Below are 7,208 nucleotides of genomic sequence, written 5' to 3' on the forward strand. Positions count from 1 at the left end.
GCAATCTACTTCCATAGTGATACAACCTCAGAAACCCAAGGAGGGGTTGCTGTGAGTCAATTCCGACTTGAGGGCAGTGAGTTTGGTTTGGTGTTGGTATCCATGCTATGATTTAAATACCTTTCCCTACTCAAAAGACCATACCTCTTGGAAAGAATACTGATTTCAATCATGTGGCAGAAAATACGTAACGAACTTGGATAATTTCAATGTGTGAACAATCAAACATCTATCAATCTCTTTAGTTGTCTGTAAAACTATATGAGGATTAATATAAAGAAGCCCATGGACCAAATATGGGATCATTTGAACATCAAATAGAATAATTGATGGAAATTATTCAAAGCACACTGAATATTGGGGTCTGAGTTTATAACCAACAAGTACTAGAAGTTGAGACAGGAACAGAGAGAGGAAGAGAATGTTAAATGTATTGTCAAGTATATACATTATGCTTCCCCCCAGAAAAGTTATGTGAGGAACACAAATTTTAAGTTCAACACTCTGGTAAACACAGAAATATAACAGGGGAGTTATTTTGTGATTAGAATTTTAAATGCTTAATGGTAGAGCCACTACCCAGTGACCCTTTGAGAATTCTCAGTGTTTTCTACTGTCCCTTTCATTTTTCTTCATCTCCACAGATGTGCACCACTGCTGTGACTCCATTCTGAATTCTGTTGCATCTAGTTCAATGCAAATTTTCAATAAATATTTAATTATTGAATGAATGATTTCTTTATATATAGGATATTCCATCAGTTTATAGTTTAATCTTTTGGATTTTGGAATGACTGTGAAGCTTTCAGGTGATAATTGTATACCTCTTCTTGATCCATTTGATTTTGTTGTATGGACTAATGCAATCAGATTTCCAAAGTCTCTGTAAAACCTCAATTGTATCATCTTCACACTGCCTTATGAGGGAAAAACAAAATATGAAAATTTGAAAAATTGATCAATTGCTTTTAGACTTCACTCCCTCTTTCTTCAAATGTTTATTGAGGCCCTGATCTCTAAGTGACTCTGATCTCTAAGGAAGAGTGTCAAATAGATGTGTGTTTTATTCCAAAATATCCTTTTACAATTTTGGCCAAAATGTTAATAAACAGATTTGTGTAGTTTGTCAATATCAATTAAATTACTTTCTTCCATTTACCATTCCAATGAATCTTCAATTGCAAGTTTTAGCTTATTTGTTTTAAGCCACAAGAGAAGCAACAATTTTTTTTAACTCAAAACCATTTCTTTATTCAAGTTTGGAAACTGAGTTTTATATTTCTCATGACATTGGTGAGTGTCAAGATGTGTATGGCTTTTCTAGTACCTTTTCTAGTTTCTTTGATGTACGTCTTGGAAACAAAGACTAAACTCTATCTTTGGCTTTCATATGTTGTAAGGACTTGGAAAGCCAGAAAAAGTAGTAAATATAATCTACTAGCTGTAGGTTCCAGTGATACATATTCACTCTCATACCCTATATATATAAAGAAGAAAACTCAATCTTATGTTTATTTCTAACTATTCAGATGTTATTCACATTAAATATCCAAAAGGATGAAGAAATTAGTTTTCCTTTGTTTTATATGAGATAGATATATCTGAATGCAACTAATTAGATCTATCTGCTTCTAATTTCACAGTCAAAATGTGAAGATATACCCATTCAGAATAGAACAGCATATTTCAGAGCTTGCAGCTATGCATATGCAGGATGTATCACTGAAATCTAAAATCAGCATTTTCCAGAGCTCTTTTTCTAGATTTAGTTTCAATATGATTACAGTCTGCTCAAATGCTTTCATCTGGATCCTATTAATGGATGCTTAAAGATACGTAATAGCTACACATTATTCTAATTAAATTCTCAATTCATCAACATGTGTTATACACAAGTTGCATTATTAATAGTATCAATAAAAGGTGGCATTTATAAGTTAAAATGTTATTTTAATTTATTCAGAAGAGATTTTGCTGATGTCCACATGTATGAAAATTAAGTAAAAGCATATGTAAACAAATTCATAAATTTCTTCTGCTTATTCAAATCATTTCCATTTTCCTCACTGTACTTTCTATTGAAAATGAGACAAATTAATATTTAAAATATTAAAATGTGAACAAATATCCAACTGGGAAATGAACTAACTCCAAGTTTAATTTTTCAACCTTTTGTAAGAGTTCCTAAGATTAGGACATATGTAATTGTTTGTCCTTTCACATTAACAAAATATGGAATATACATATTCCTGATAGTTGAGTACAGGAGGTATTCACCCAATATCAGTAAAAGTAGATTTAAAACAGAAACTTTTGCATTTGTCATAAGACAGCAAAAAAACACTAAACAAGACTTAATTTCTAGTGCCAGAAATTTGAAAGAGGAAGGATTAAACTTTTGGAATAACTTTTTGATTTTTATTTTTGTATCGAAGTATCGATTTCTGCCAAATTATCTTTATACTATATTTGGAATTCACAAGTGGGCCTGATATATTTTTTGGAAGTAACTAGTTAACTCTCCAAAGACCATGACTGTAGATATTTACCTAAAAAACTTGAGTCTCCTTTTTATTTATTGAAAAATTTTGACCTAGTCATTAACCTGTACATTTTCTAATGTAAATCCTCTCCCTTCACCAGGGCTCAGATAAAGTTAAGAAGGACTATGAAATTGCTTCTTTTTTCTTCTATATATGGTTTAACTTAAATTATGGACCAAATGATTATTAATTTTAATATATTCAGCCTTTGGTTCTGTGTTCTTTAATGTCCAAAATAAAACAAATCAGAGAAATAAGGGGAAAAAATTCAATCAAGTGAATTCCAGTTCCTATTAATAACTCTGATAAAATATTTATTGGTAAGAATGTTAAAATCTAGAGTTAAATTAAGATTTGATGATGAACTTTGGTTGTATTCATAATTATTATTGATTATGTTAGAAGGGCAGATTTTGAGATTGATAAGCAAATTGCAATTCTTGGAGCCAAATATATTCTTTGGCTTCATTCAAAAATGAAAATACTATCATTCAAAAATGAAAATACTATTTTGGTTATTTTCTTCACCAATGTTCCCCTTGGATTTCCACAGATTTTTCCAGTTTCTGTCAAGCTGATTGTGACTCATGGTAACTCCATGTGTTTCATAGTAGAACTGCTCTTCATAAGGTTTTCAGTGGCACAATGGTATCTGTTAGCCTAAAGGTTGGCATTTGAATCCCCCCTGCAGCTCCACCTGGGAGTTCTCGGAAAGATTGCTGCCAAGAAAACCCTGTGGGGAAGTTTTACTCTCACATAGGGTCACCATGAGGCAGAATCGACTAGACGGCACTCAACAACCATCTTTCAGAAGTAGCCCCCTTTTTTTTTTTCAAATTGACTTTGGGTGGATTTGAACCACCAACCTTTCTGTTAGTAGCCAAGCCCTAAACCATTTGCATCACCCACAGACTCCTCTTCACGAGAAATCACTGCAAGGAACAAAATAATAATAACCCTAATATAATCATGTTAACCAAAGAAACACTGCCACCAAGTTGATTCTTCCTATAGGAGAGAGTAGAACTGCCCCTTAGCATTTCAAATTCTGTAAATCATTATGGAAGTAGACCTCTTCATCTCTCTTCTGTGGAATGGCTCGTGGGTTCAAACTATGGACCTTTTGATTAGCAGCCAAATATTTTAACCACTGTACTACCACAGCTCCTTTCTGTAAAGATTATAGCCTTGGAAGCCCTATAAGACAGATCTACTCTGTCCCACAAAGTTGGTATGAGTTAGAATTGACTCATGACAGTGGTGGACATAGGCATGGTAGAGAGGGAAGTCTTTTCTATAGGAAAACATTTAGGGAAAGATGTGAAATAGGTTATGAGATGAGTCATTCAGATGTCTGGGAGGGGAGTTGCATTATAGCTAGATAGCACACATAGGACTCCTGAGTGGGAAGCATGCCTGGTCTATAAGACAGACAGAAAGAGGCCCGTGTGGCAGAGCAGAGAGAGCAAAGGGAAACAAACAGAAGACCAAAGAAGTAATGTTTGAGGGGAAGATTAGGCAGGAATTTATTGGTACTCTAAGAGAATTGAAAATTTTTCCATGAATTATATTCGGTAAAGTTAGTGATTTAAGCAATGTTTCAACTGTATGCTATGAGAATTAATTAATGTTTTAGTGTTTATTTGGAAAATGAATATTGCGTAAGTGTTTTCACTATTGCCATCAACTTCTGAGCTTAATGGAGACATCAGGCAGCTGAATGCTACAGTGCTCCATCCTTAATCCTGCCTTACTAAAAAAAAATATTGATAATTTATTTGAAAGCATAGAGCTAATCATTATGAATTATTACATTTAAAGTTCAAATAAAGTAGGAAAAATGTTAATATAAAGCACAGCTAAAATCAGTAGATGTAATTTAGGAGGTTAAATACTAAAAGATTTGTATTTAATTTCAAAAGAGCAAATTGCATAATTTAGAAATCTTATTTTGATTAAAATTCCAATACAATTATCACATCAAATTAAAAATATCTAACAAAATCTTAAAATATAGTATTACAAAAATAGCATTTAGATCATGACAAGAAATTGTTTCATGTACTTCTCTTGTCGTATCATCTGGGGTATTGTTTCTATTCTTGGACTCACATTTTAAGAGGAACACAAATAAAATGGCTCATGCCAAGTAGAGGATACAATGGAAATTAATGATGATAAGGGATCAGGAAACGATTTTATAAACCATGCAACATATTAAACATAACTCCATTTGTATATCCTTGCACTCTACTCCATTCCCTGTTGTGGGGCTATTCTCAACATTGTAGGAGAAATCATGCTTTGAAAACATAAAATTTGATTATGCTCAATGACATCACTATGGGGGTGCAAGTGTGCGGGCCACATCCAGTGACATTGTCAGAGGAGGTGACACCAAAATCACTGTCTATAAAATTTTCATGCAGTGTTTCAGCAGAAATTACTTTTTATGAAAATATCCCTGCAGTTAATTATAACAACATAAACATTTTTAGAAATCTCAGTTTATATGTATCAACATAATTACATAATTCTATGCTTATTTACTTTTTGAACCTTGTAATGAGCTCAGTATCTTCAGCCAAATTAAGGCTAGAAATTGACTGTGGAACAGATCATCAATTTCTCATATGCAAGTTCAAGTTGAAGCTGAAGAAAAAATATGTCCATGGAAGCTAACATATGAACTTGATTGTATCTCACTGAATTTAGAGACCATCTGAAGAATACATTTGATTCATTGAACACTAATTACTGAAAACCAGACAAGTTGTGGGATGACATCAAAACATCATCCAAGAAGAGAGCAAAAGGTCATTAAAAAGACAAGAAAGAAAGAAAGAAAAAGACAAAAATGGATGTCAGAAGAGACTGAAACTTGTTCTTGAATGGAGAGCAGCTAAAGCAAATGAAAGAAAGGACAAGATCAAAGAGCTGAACAGAAGATTTCAAAGTGCAGCTTGAGAAGATAGTCAATTATTATAATGAAATGTGCAAAGACCTGGAATTAGAAAACCAAAAGGGAAGAAAATGCTCAGCATTTCTCAAGCTGAGGAAAAAACTCAAGCCTCAAATTGCAATATTGAAAGATTCTATAAAGGAGAACACAGCATCAGGATTGAAGGAAGACTCATTAACAACTTGCAATATGCAGATGACACAAGCTTGCTTGATGAAAGTGAAGATGACTTAAAGCACTTACTGATGAAGATTAAAGACTACAGTCTGCAGTACACCTTATATGTCAGCATAAAAAAGCAAAATCCTCACAACAGGACCAATAAGCAACATCACAATAAACGGAGAAAAGACTGCAATTGTCAAAGATTCCATATTGCTTGGATCCACAATCAACACAATGGAGCAGCAGTGGAGAAATCAGAATCATATTGCACTGGACAAATCTGCTGCAAAAGACCTCTTTAAAATGTTGAAGAGCAAAGATGTCTCTTTGAAGACTAAGTTGTGTCTTACCCAATCCACGGAATTTTCAATTGCCTCATATGCATGTAAATGCTAGACAAGGAACTGTTCTTTGGAAGATCAAAGAGGAGTTGATGCTTTTGAGTTGTCGTGTTGGTGAAGAATACTGAAAGTACCATGGACTGCCAGAAGAATGAACAAATCTTTTCCTGGAAGAAGTGTATCTGGAATGCTCCTTGGAAACAAGAATGACCAGACTTGGTCTCATCTACTTTGGTTATGTTGTCAGAAGGGACTATGCCTTGGAGAAGGACATTATGCTTGCTAAAGTGGAGGGTCAGTGGAAAAAGGGGAAGACCCTTACCAAGAAGGATTGACACAATGTCTGTAACGATCAGCTCAAGTATGGCAAGGATTGTGAGGATGGTGCATGACCGGGCATGTTGTATCTAGGGTTGCTATGAGTCAGAGCAGACTCGACAGCACCTAAGAACAAAAACAAAATGGGCAAAATGCTAGATGGTGCAGGAAGCATCACAAGTAGATGGAAGGAATACACAGAGTCACTGTAAAAAAGAGAATTGGTCAATGTTCAACTATTTCAGGAAGTGGTATATGATCAAGAACCAATGGTATTTAAACAAAAAATCAAAGCTGCATTGAAGGAATTGGTGAAGAACAAGGCTTCAGGAATTGGCAGGATACCCATCAAGATGTTTCAGCAAATGGATGCAACACTGGAGGCACTTAATCACCTATGCCAAATAATTTGGAAGATAGCTACCTGGCTAACTGATTGGAAGAGATCCATATATGTATCCATTCCAAAAAAAAGTGATGCAACAGAATGTGGAAATTATCAAACAGAATGTGGGTATTATTAATATCATATGCAAGTAAAATCTTGCTGAAGATAATACAAAAATGGTTGCAGCAGTATACTGACAAGGAACTTGCAGAAATGCAAGCTGGATTCAGGAGAGGACACAGAATGAGGGATATCATTGCTGGTGTCAGAGGAATTTTGGCTGAAAGCAAAGAATACCAGAAAGACGTTTACCTGTGTTTTGCTGACTATGCAAAGGCATTCAACTGGGTGGATCAGAACAAATTAAGGATAATATTATGAAGAATGGGAAATCCAGAACATTTAATTATACTCATGAGGAACCTGTACATAGAAGGCTGTCATTCTAACAGAATAAGGGGATACTGCATGGTTGAAGGGATTGTTGGTGG

The sequence above is a fragment of the Orycteropus afer genome, unplaced genomic scaffold (assembly GCF_000298275.1).
Source record: "Orycteropus afer afer isolate SDZICR_OR568_19922 unplaced genomic scaffold, OryAfe1.0 scaffold00007, whole genome shotgun sequence".
Taxonomy (NCBI): domain Eukaryota; kingdom Metazoa; phylum Chordata; class Mammalia; order Tubulidentata; family Orycteropodidae; genus Orycteropus; species Orycteropus afer.